Raw genomic sequence first — 12,821 nt, 5'->3', positions numbered from 1 at the left:
TTTCTCTTCCCCCCCCAATTAGGATATACTCAAGTGCAGAGTCTGAACAGAGACACCACCTTTTTGTGCCACCAGGGGTTCCTCCTTGTCCTGCCTGTTGTCCATATTATGCTCACCAATCAGGATAATATAGAGAAAACATGCTTAAAGAATTTTTATCACTTTTAAAACAATCTCTTTTCATTGTGAGATTTTATAGACTTGTTTTGTGGAGTTTCATTTTTTCTGTCCCCCCCCCCTTTTTTTTCCCTGAAAAGCATTTCTTTGGGATTTAAAATAAAGGTCAGAAACACATTTTCTTTTTCTAAGGCATCAATGTCATGTTCTATTTCCCTACCTAATTTTTTTCCCCTTTCTTTCTGAAAGCTCTGTCTTCTTACTCATATTATTTGGATGTTTTATGTTCCTATGCATTTAATTATCAGAGGTACCCAACCAACGGTTCTCTTTTCTAGTTCATTTTCATTAAAGTTGGTTGATAAACAATACTTGTCACATTACTACAGGCGCTTGCTTTGCAGTCACAACTATGAGCTCTTAGATGGCATTTTCTTTGCTTCCATATCTACTATTTTCATATTTTAAACAAAAATCTTATTTTTCAAAGCACGCAACTTTTACTTCTTTAAGTTTCCTAATCTTATACAGATCACTTTTCTCATTAGACTAGCATAATGACACTGTTTTCTGGAGGAATTTTGGCATTAAAATTTCTATAAAAAAGGTCATCAGTTTCATCAGCTCAATCATTAGAAAATTTACTGCATGGCTTAATTTGGCTTTGTTCCTATTTGGTACACTTTGAAACACAGTGAGAACATAGTCCACTCTCAGTGGCTAATAGAAAGAGCACAATTTTGATTTGAGTTTTAGTAGAGCCACTTACGCATTCACAGTTACAACAAACAAATTACATAAACAGCTAGGAAGGTAAAATAGCCTTCTACATATTACATTTTGAGACATGTAATTAAGTGCCCACAAGCAAAAATATCTCCACAGATGCCTGAAATTTCTGCTTTTTTTCATTCATTTATTCAATGATTGTTTTATTGAAGTATAGGCCTACTTTCTGCTCATAATTGTTCTAAACTCTGAAGGAGATACAAAAAAAGATCTGAGTCTAGTGAAGCAGAGAGAGAGGTAAACGATAATGATTCAACAATATAAGCGCTATGACAGAAGGGTAAAAGGGGTTTGCCAGGTCATGGAAGAGTGGGGAAGAAAAGGAAATTGGTGGCAATTTCATAGGAAAATATTTGGGTAACTTTATTCATATACTTTGCTGGTTCAACTGGTATACATAGCATCCCTCACTCTACTCCAACCTGAACCACTCCAGCTTTTATTTAATTAGTGATAAGTATATTAATAAACCTACCCTCCAAATTTTCATATTAGAAGCATCTAACTTACCTACAGAGACTTACAGAATCATGACTGCACTAAGAGGTGGGATTCAACAATCTCTCTTCCATTAAAATAAGTCTTCAGAGCTAAAAAATATCATTGGAGTCCAGAGCTATTAAAGATCCTAGCTGTATGGCTTCCTCAATGCATGACCCCATTAATGCTCTACTGTCATCTATGGGTAAACTTCTGTTAAGATCTGGCAGGGTTACATAATGGAGGGAGGGTGAAATGATGGAATGATCATTTGCTACTGAAACTCCATGGCCTTTCTCATCTAAAGGATATATTTGGCATTTGATACCAGTAAAGGACATTTTGTATTCTTTTTTTTTTCATGTGTACCTATCAGGCCCATGATATATTTGAGCTCCGTAAAGCCAGAGACCATGCATTAGACTCACCCATCACCGATTCAGTCACAGCTCCACGTATGTCATAAACTTGAAAAAAATACTGGTTGTTTTTGATAATCTGGAAAAAGAGAAAGCTATCCAGAAAGTATGGTGCAGGAGTGGATTGATTTAAAGATGTGCTCAAAGAGGGCAAAGCAAAAGTAGCTGCCAAGTTTGCCCCTTGAAAATAAGGAGCAGTATTTTGACTATTCCTCAATTACTATTTAGGTTCCTCACATATGAACAAGAAATCTTTACACTCCATCCACTAGAGGGCAATCAATACATTAGACACAGACACTTTCCCCCATCCTGACGTGGAACCTACTAACTTTAAGGGGATCAGGTAGATATAAAGGGGGGAGAGCAAGTACGCAACTCTTCTCACCAAAAGTAGATGGCACTGCTATCTCTTCTGGACTCCCTTCATAGGCAGTAGGCTTGGAAGAAGCAACTAAAATTGAACGAGGTGCCTCCCTTTGGTGTTTAAACTCCATTCTAGAGATTTAAAACAGCTCACAAGTAAATAAGTGTACCGCGTAAGGTAAATGAGTTTCTACTTTAAATGAAGCAGCATTTGAGCTTGTCACACCCTTCACTGTATCCACTGCCTCTGCCAGGAGGCAATGGTAGCACAAATACAGATAAAATGTTTGCCAAGCCATTTTGGTGAGGAGATGGTTTCTCTTCTGATGGCTCTTTCTAGTAGGAAAACTCATTAGCTTTTGCTAAGACTGACATCATGAATGCAAAAAACAGTGTAAGGAAAAGAATTTTAACGCTTTCCGATCCATAAAATACTGAAAGGACTTGGGATCAGAAAAAGACATGTGCTTTGCACTTTCATCATGGTTGACTCTGTGGACAGTTAGTCTGGAGGCTTCAGTGAATTTGATGATCTTCTACTGATTGGTTCCAGGGATGCTGGCTCACATCAACTGTGGATAACTCCTTTTCTATAAATGGGTACATTAATACCTTCCCATTGCAAGCATAGGGCTTTGTGAAATTCCCGTGAATCATAAAATATTTTGAGATTCATAGGTATAAACAAAAAAAAAAATCCCTTGCCGTTGAGTCGATTCTGACTTATTGCGTCCCTACAGGACAGAGTAGAATTGTCCCATAGAGTTTCCAAGGAGTGCCTGGTACATTCGAACTGCTGACCTTTTGGTTAACCACTACACCACCAGGGTTTCCTTCATAGGTATGGTAAGGAGATATCTCCCTTCAAAGTTGGCTATGAAACCATACGTGTAAAGGAGCTATTTTTCACTCATTGGCATATGATGAAATTGTAGATGTGTTCCTGCAAAAAACAAAGGGCACTATTAGACAAAAATCTTCTGTAGGAATTTAGCAAACCTTTTAAATGTAAGTATTCAAAGTATATCAGATTTCATTAAAAATAAAAATTAATCATAATTCAAAATACTTTGCAACATAAAGTACTAGAACCCAGTTTTTTTGCTTTGTGAAATTACTTCTTAATATTTTCTTGATTAAGCTATAGTGTGCATTTAACCCGGGCCTGTTCACACTTTCCTTGGGAAGCAGTGCCAAATTTAATACAGGAAACTAGTTCCCAGTTTCCGTTGATATAATATGAATTTCTAAGCTCTAGCCTTTCTCTTAACTTCGCTTATCAAATATCTAGAACTATGGGCCTGTGCTAACACATCTAATTTGCACCTGTTGCTAACTTCCTCAATACTTCTAATTTTAAATCTAAGGTAATGCTTCTAATTTTATTTCTAAGGTAGTTGAATCTATTACTTTTTGGCACTTCTGCTTTCACTTGTACATAGTGACCTCTTTCTAGATAGTTTTAGGCTTCCAGCTTAGCATATAGATTGCAAGGAGGAAGAAATAAGCGTTTGTGTTTATACTGAAACAAACACTGACTTTGCAATCTAACCCACGAGTTTGACTTTTGGCACCACAGCATATGAGCCGAGTGACCCTGGGCAAGTGCCTAGCCTTTCTTTATATATTCTTTATTTTTACTTATTCATTCTTTATTGCATTGGTGTTCTATTGCTTTGAGTTTTCTCGGAAGGAAGGGTGCTGAGAAATTTTGTTTTACTTTGGTTTGGATTCTCCCCCAGAATTTATTTTTTATAACAATGTTTTACATACAACAGTTCACATAAATTTAAAGCTGTTAGACCATTACACAAGGAATTTAAACATTGTGATTTTTTTAACTTACTGAATTGTTGAGGAAAAGGTGTACCTAAATAATATACATAGATGTTCATGTATTTTTACATCTATTTGAAGAAAAATTGGTTAGTTTGACGCCAGAAAAAAATTTTCTTCCAAAACCTGACAGTACGTACCAGTCTCAGAGCAAGTAACCTGAAATCTAACCAAACTTCTCCTGGTGACTGGCTATGGGCCTTAGTTTCCTAATGGGTCAATAATAATTTCTGACCTACCTACCTCAAAGGGTTGCTGGGAACATTACTCAGTATTATTTGAGAAACTGTTTAGAAAATGTAATGCTTTGTAAAAAATGCTACACAGATGGAAGCACCTACTTCATGCCGGGCAATTATTTTTATTCCATCCAAAACAACAACCCTGTAGTCGCCGTTGTTTCCATTTACGGTGAGGCAGTAAGAGTTCAGCTCATTCAAGTTGATGCAGCTACTAAGTGTCAGAGCTGGGTTTCGCCCTCAGGTAGAGCTGAGTTTCAACCCCAGGTAGAGCTGATTCCAAAGCTAGCTGCCTCCCAGCAACCAAAAGATTTAACTGTTTCTGAAGAGCAAGATAAAACCGCTTTATTACTGACCATTGCTAAATTCTAATCTCTCTTGTTGTTTTTGGTGGTAATGTGTCTGGAGGTAGGAGGTGATTGGTTTCTCTGATCATTTGAATGGGAATTTAGCTTCAGACGGTACCACGGTTATAAAATTTCTACCAAATTAAGTTTAGAATGTACAGAATAAAATATGATAGAGGTGTGGCGATGGCACAGTGCCCAGCGTACCTTCTTTTACAGAGGTGCAGTGGAATAAAACTTATCAGTAGATCAATATACCCATCACAAAAGCCCTTTTTCCTTTTTAAAAATATGCTTACACACAGAGAGAGATTTTAAAATTTGTGGATATACTCACTCTGCCAAAATGACCAACCGAATAAAAAATAAAAGCAGGCTTTTTCCATAATTCTTGTCATTCTTGATATTAATTTCAGTGCAATAATTTGAGCATGGTTTACATGAACAGTGTGTCCTGTCTACAGTATCATAGCAATACTAAAACACAGTAGCTGTGTGTTCTCAAAATTAGCAAGCTACATTCAGAAATACATTCTAAATATACTCATGTTGCCAATGAACAGGATAGCAGGAAAATAGGAGATGAAGAGTTTAAGAACAAATAGAGATTTTAGCCTTATTATCCTGAGCTCCAAACACAAGTGGAAATCTGAAATTCCCATTTCTTGAATAGTGACTTAATACATGGAGATAAGAATACTAATTCACTGTGGGTCTCTAGATTCTCGTTGGAGATTTTGGCTCTTTGGGCTGATATTTTATTTTCTTAAGTGAGGAATAAGCATGATGAATAAGCACGTCCAGAGAACATCATTCTTCAGCATTTCACTTCATCAGAATTCATTAGAGCAGATCTGAAGTTTTCATTATTCTTTAAGAGTACATTAATAAAACCACCACACACTTATTTTTAATACTATGTATATGAATTATTCTGACAGTCAGTTGCAAAGCCAACAAATCAATCCTGAAATTAAAAATGTAGTAGGACAAATTAGTATGTTCCAGCCAGCACAGGCCAAGCTGAACAATACATTCGCTGCTCAGAAACCAAGGCAGAACTAGCCTACAGATGAAAAATGATAGCGACTACTAAAGTGGCAAGAAGTGGGCAACTAACTGGGATTTGAATAAAAAAGAATGTATGTCTACAGATCAAATATTGTTTCTCTCCAGCCTTGTGGTTTGTTGTTCTCTTCACAAGTACCCTGCAAAAAGCAAGCTTTCAGCCATGTCACTTGTGTTTAGAATGCCCATTTATGAAAATCCTAGCACAATGCTTACAGCTCAGACAATAAAGTTATGGCAATGACGATCGTTTTGTCTTTAGTTTCTCTCACTGTGTGACAAACCGTATTTAAAAAAATATTTGGAATCAAAGCGTGTTGCTAACTTATTGCTCCATGAAGTAATGCATCGCAGTAGGTTGCATCAGTTCTCTAGGCCTAATCTAGCTTTCCCCAGTGGCTCCTGGTGCCCGGGGGAGAGATACTGTATCTGTTCCATTTATGAGTAGAAAGATAAATGGCTTTGCCCTTAATAAACGTAGAGGACTAGATGAAGAGCTCGGGACAACCTGCTTTTTACTCCCTTAAGCACCAAGACCTTTTTAATCCTCCTCATTCCCTCCTCCACTAATTTTGCATGAACTATGCTGTTAGCCACGTAAGATGATGAATGCTTGAAATAGTCCAGTAAGGCTGAGCTAATGAGAGTGTTGTCATTAAAGCTGTGCACTATGGCTAAGAGGCAGGACCCAAACTTCTGAGGGCACTGATGTTTTATACTTTTTTTCCCACTGCTGCTGATGCAGCATTACAGCTTTAGTTCTTTTCAGCATTGGGGCTTAGTCACTGGAGAGACTGTAACTTTTCATCCTGTCTTGCTGATATTTTGACTGCCCTTAGCTAGGATTTTACCTGTGTCCTCTGTGTTATAGGGCTCTGAGTGTTCCCCGGGCAGCAGCTCTGAGCCAAGCCTGTCCCTACAGTGTCACATTATGAACTGTGGCTGTTAATACACTATTTACTGTCTCATGTACAAGTTGTTACACTTCCTCAGGTAGAAAAGAAGAGTTGGAGGGGTGGGATGAAGCTAAAATTCTTTATAACTTGTAAGGGCAAATCATGTGGCTTCCAGGGAGGCAGTTTCTGTTCCTCTGCTTTAAGCAGCTAGAACATATAAAAACATAATAGACTAAAGTTAGGTGATCACCAGTAATTATAATCATCAATTATGTTGGTTTATATATTTCTTTTTTTGAATTTATAAAAGGTACCCATCATTGCACACCCTTTGGGCACAATTAAAGAACTTAATTAAAAGTTTAGTATAGTAAGAGAGTTGACTTTCTCTACTTTAATAAATCCTCAAATCACACTAGTGACTTAGTTTAATACTAAGTTTAAATGTCTATTCTATGGTTTCCCTCTTCTTTTTAAAGTTGACTAGTGAGAAGGTACATGCAGGCCTGAACACTCTTCACTGTTTGATCTGATTTTTCCCTCAGTTAAAACATTATAGAGTATCACAGAAATAAAAAAAATGGAAGCTAGTATTTAAAATTATTCCAATGATATACATCATATTACTCAACATAAGATGGTTTATGGGCAAATATATATAGTCATATAATTGGAAAAATATGGCAACGTTTATATTAAATCCATGTTGAATAATACAACAAATCAATCTGCTTCTTCTATGGTCTGAATTGGTAATTAAAAAATTAAAGCCAAAATTCCTCATATAGAAAATTTCAGAAGACTTTTAGAATATCATATCAAAGTGAGTAATGTTACTAAAACAATTATGTAACAACTTTGGTACCTTAAACCCAAGAATTTCCTAACTTTTCTCTCTCTCTGTGTCTATACGGGTCTGTGTGTATATATAAAAATATAAATAAAACCAGTATGTATTTTCTGAATCAGACAGCAAAGTCTTGTTTTTGTTTGATGGGGCTACATGGGGTAAGGGAGAAAGAGGCAAAATGTGCCTGATTGTCTTACTCATCTACTGCTGCTGTAACAGAAATACCACAAGTGGATGGCTTTAACAAAGAAATTTATTCTCTTGCAGTTGAGGAGGCCATAAGTCCAAATTCGGGATGCCAGCTCCAGGGGAAGGCTTTCTCTCTCTGTTGGCTCTGGAGGAAGGGCCTTGTCATCAGTTGCCCCTGCCCCTGGTCAAGGAGCTTCTCAGTGCAGGGACCTTGTATCCAAAGGACAAGCTACTCTCCTGGTTCTTGTTTCTTGGTAGTATGAGGTCCCATTGTCTCTCTGCTCACTTCTCTCTTTTATATCTCAGGAGACTGACTTAAGACACAATCTAACCTTGTCGATGGAGTCCTGACTCATTCACATAACTGCCTGTATTCCTGTTTCATTATCACTTTATTGTTATGTGCAGTTGAGTCAGTTCCAACTCATAGCGACCCTATGTACAACGAAATGAAACACTGCCCAGTCCTGCGCCGTGATCACAATCATTGTTATGCTTGAGCCCATTGTTGCAGTCACTGTGTCAATCCATCTTGTTGAGGGTCTTCCTCTTTTTTCCTGATTCTCCACTTTACCAAGCGTGATGTTCTTCTCCAAGGACTGATCCTTCCTGATAACATGTCCGAAGTATGTGAGATGAAGTCTCGTCATCCTCAATTCTAAAGAGCATTCTGGCTGTACTTCTTCCAAAACAGATTTGTTTGTTCTTTTGGCAGTCCATGGCATATTCAATATTCTTCACCAGCACCACAACTCAAAGGCACATAGGAAAATCACATCATATCACAAAATGGTGGACAATCACACAATACTGGGAATCATGACCTAGCCAAAGCCAACACACATTTTGAGGGGCATAATTCAATCCATTACAGCTGGTTGCTGAAGTATTATTTTAATTGATCATGTAGCAATCTAAATCATTTTTCTGGTTATTTTGTGCCTGATAAAATTGCTAAAATACACCAACTGTGTACAATCGCATTCACCTATGGCTATGCTCTTGCTTAGGAATATAGATATGGTCCAATCTTAAAAACACATGAAATGAAATGGATAATTTAACATTAACCATTGAAGAAAGGTATGTGGGATAATTTGGACTTGGGAGAAAAGGCCTTCTTTTATCTAACTTAGATATCTATGTTGATCAAATTAACTGGATCCATGCAACAAAACCTTATTTTGCCCTTATAGACATAGTCTCAGTGAAGATTCAATTTTCTCAGTCCAGCTCTCTGATTATCTTTTCATGTTTCTAATTTTCTTCAAGTCATGAACAGCTGGACCGGTGGTAATTTGTGCTGTGAGTATCTAAGATAGTGGTTAGCGACATATGTAGATGTCTTTGATAATAGTCCATCAAGCCATCAGGAGAATCAAAGAGAATACTGCTTCAGCTTTATATGGGACACCAGATGCCATCGGTTTAGACATTCAAGCTTTTTTAAATTGGAATTTGTCAAAATATTCCAATCTTGGTATTCCTATAAAGATCTCTGTAACTTTTTTTTTTCATTTATTCACCGTTTCTGAAAAGGAGTATGGGTAATTGGATTCAGTCACATCTCTATTGTCTTCATGATAAAGACTAATCATCTACAAAACAAAACAAGAACAAGGAACAACCAAATGACAATCTGTATATTTGATTTTAACATCATATGGACATTCTGGAATCTCTTTGTTACTTGTTTTGGCTGATGCCAATCTGACATTTAATTACGGCCTGATTGATTCATTCCATCTAGTAAATATTCATCTCAGTGAAATAATTTGTTGTAATAGGTGATAGATAGAATTGACCATTAAATTCTAGGCAAAACAGAATCACTTCAGTAGCACAAGCTCTCTCTCTATCTCTATGAGTATACATATATATGTATATCAATATATACTCTAGGTGTTGTTCTTTAGCTAAGAATCTAGAGTATTTTTTTGTGTACGTATATATATATATACATACATACACACACACGTAGATGTTGTTTTTGTTGTTAGGTGCTGTCAACATGGTTCTAACTCATAACAACCATATGTGCCACAGAACGAAACACTGCCTGGTCCTGCACCATGCTCACAATTATTGTTATGCTTGAGCCTATTGTTGCAGCCACTGTATCAATCCATCTCTTTGAGGGTCTTCCTCTTTTTTGCTGACCATGTACTTTACCAAGCATGATGACCTTCTCCAGGGACTGATCCCTCCTGACAACAGGTCCAAAGTATTTAAGACACAGTCTCGCCATCTTTGCTTCTAAGGAGCATTCTGGTTGTGCTTCTTCCAAGACAGATTTGTTCATTCTTTTGGCAATCCATGGTATATTCAATATTTTTTCCTATCATCACAATTCAAAGGTGTCAGTTCTTCTTTGGTCTTACTTATTCATTGTCCCATTTTCACATGCATATGATGTGATTGAAAATACCATGGCTTGGGTCAGGTGCACCTTAGTCTTCAAGGTGACATCTTTGCTTTTCAACACTTTAAAAAGATCCCTTGCAGCAGATTTGCTGAAAGCAATGCATCTTTTGATTTCTTGACTGCTGCTTCCATGGCTGTTGATTGTAAATCCAAGTAAAATGAAATCCTAGACAACCCCAATCATTTCTCTGTTTATCATGATGCAGCTTATTGTTCCAGTTATGAGGATTCTTGTTTTCTTTATGTTGAGGTGTAATCCATACTGAAGACTGTGGTCTTTGACCTTCGTCAGTAAGTGTTTCAAGTCCTCTTCGCTTTCAGCAAGCAAGGTTGTGTCATCTGCATAACGCAGGTTGTTAATGAGTCTTCCTCCAATTCTGATGCCCTGTTCTTCTTCATATAGTCCAGCTTCTGGGATTGTTTGCTCAACATACAGATTGAATATGTATGGTGAAAGGATACTACCCTGACCCTCACCTTTCCTGACTTTAAGCCACTCAGTATCACTTTGTTCTGTCCAAACAACTGGCTCTTGATCAATGTACAGGTTCCTCATGAGCACAGTTAAGTGTTCTGGAATTCTCATCCTTCACAATGTTATCCATAATTTGTTATGATCCACAGAGTCAAATGACTTTGCATAGTCAATAAAACACAGGTCAACCTCCTTGTGTTATTCACTGTTTTCAGCCAGGATCCATCTGACATCAACAATGACATCCCTGGTTCCACGTCCTCTTCTGAAACTGGCCTGAATTTCTGGCAGTTCCCTGTCTATATACTGCTACAGCAGCTTTTGAATGATCTTCAGCAAAATTTTACTTGCTTGTGATATTAATGATATTGTTCAATAATTTGTGCATTCAGTTGGATGACCTTTCTTGGGAATAGGCATAAATATGGATCTCTTCCAGATCATTGGCCAGGAAGCTGCCTTACAAATTTCTTGGTATAAATAAGTGAGCACTTCCAGTGCTACATCACTTTGTTGCAACATCTCCATTGATATTCTGTCAATACCTGGAGCCTTTTTTTTTTTTTTTTTTTTTAACCAATGCCTTCAGTGAAGCTTGGACTTCTTCCATCAGTACCATGGGTTCCTGATCATATGCTACCTCTTGAAATGGTTGAATGTTGACCAATTCTTTTTGGTATAATGACTCTGTGTATTTTTTTTCCAGCTTCTTTTGATGCTTCCTGCATCATTTAGTATTTTCCCCATAGAATCCTTCACTATTGCAACTCAAGGCTTGAATTTTTTCTTCAGTTCTTTCAGCTTGAGAAATACCAAGCGTGTTCTTCCCTTTTGGTTTTCCATCTCTAGCTCTTTGCACATGTCATTAGAATACTTTGTCTTTTTGAGCCACCCTTTGAAATCTTCTGTTCTTTTACTTCATCATTTCTTCCTTTTGCTTTAGCTGCTCGATGTCCAAGAGCAAATTTCAGAGTCTCTTCTGACATCCATTTCAGTCTTTTCTTTCTTTCTTGTCTGTTTAGTGACCTCTTGCTTTCTTCATGTATGATATCCTTGATGTCATTCCACAACTCATCTGGTCTTCAGTCATTAGTGTTCAATGCATCAATCTATTCTTGGGATGGTCTCTAAATTCAGGTGGGATATACTCAAGGCTCTACTTTGGCTTTCGTGGAATTGTTCTAATTTTGCTCAGTTTCAACTTGAACTTGCATAAGAGCAATTGATGTTCTGTTCCACAGTTGGACCTTGGCCTTGTTCTGACTGATGATATTGAGCATTTCCATTGTAGTCAGATGTAGCTGATTTGATTACTGCGTATTCCATGTGAGGAGGTCCATGTGTATAGTCATCACTTATGTTAGTGAAAAAAGTTTTTTTGCAATGAAGAAGTCATTGGCCTTGCACTCCAGCATCATTTCTATCACTAAGGCTGTATTTTCCAACTACTGATCCTTCTTCTTTGTTTTCAACGTTCGCATTCCAATCACCACTAATTATCAATGCATCCTGATTGCATGTTCGATCAATTTCAGACTGCATAAGCTGGTAAAAATCTTTAAGTTCTTTATCTTTGGTCTTAATGGTTGGTGCATAAATTTGAATAATAGTCATATTAACTGGTCTTCCTTGTAGGTGTATGAATATTATCTTATCACTGACAGTGTTGTACTTCAGGATATATCTTGAAATGTTCTTTTTGACGATGAATGCAACACCATTTCTCCTAATGTTGTCATTCCTGGCATAGTAGACTCTATGATGGTCCAATTCAAAGGGGCCAATACCAGTCCATTTCAGCTCACTAATGCCTTAGGATATTGATGTTTATGCATTCTGCTTCACTTCTGATGATTTTCCTAGATTCATACTTCATACATTCCACGTTCCAATTACTAATGGATGTTTGCTGCTGTTTCTTCTCATTTTTAGTCATGCTGCATCAGTAAATGGAGGTCCTGAAAGCTTGACTCCAACCACATCATTAAGGTTGACTCTCCTTTGAGGAGGCAGCTCTTCCCCAGTCGTCTTTTGAGTGCCTTCCAACCTGAGGGGCTCATCTTCCGGCACTATATCAGACACTGTTCCACTTCTATTCATAAAGGTTTCACTGGCTAATTCCTTTCAGAAGTAGACTGCTGGGTTCTTCTTTGTAGTCTGTCTTAGTTTGGAAGCTCAGCTGAAGCCTGTCTACCATGGTTGACTCTACTGGTATCTGAATACCAGTGTCATGGCTTTCAGCATCACAGCAACATGCAAGCCCCCACAGTATGACAACCTGACAGACAAGTGAGGGTATATGTATATATATATAATTGGTGCTACT

This window comes from Elephas maximus, chromosome X, assembly GCF_024166365.1.
Source record: "Elephas maximus indicus isolate mEleMax1 chromosome X, mEleMax1 primary haplotype, whole genome shotgun sequence".
Taxonomy (NCBI): domain Eukaryota; kingdom Metazoa; phylum Chordata; class Mammalia; order Proboscidea; family Elephantidae; genus Elephas; species Elephas maximus.
The sequence above is the reverse complement of the archived record's forward strand: the minus strand, read 5'-3'. Positions refer to the sequence as shown.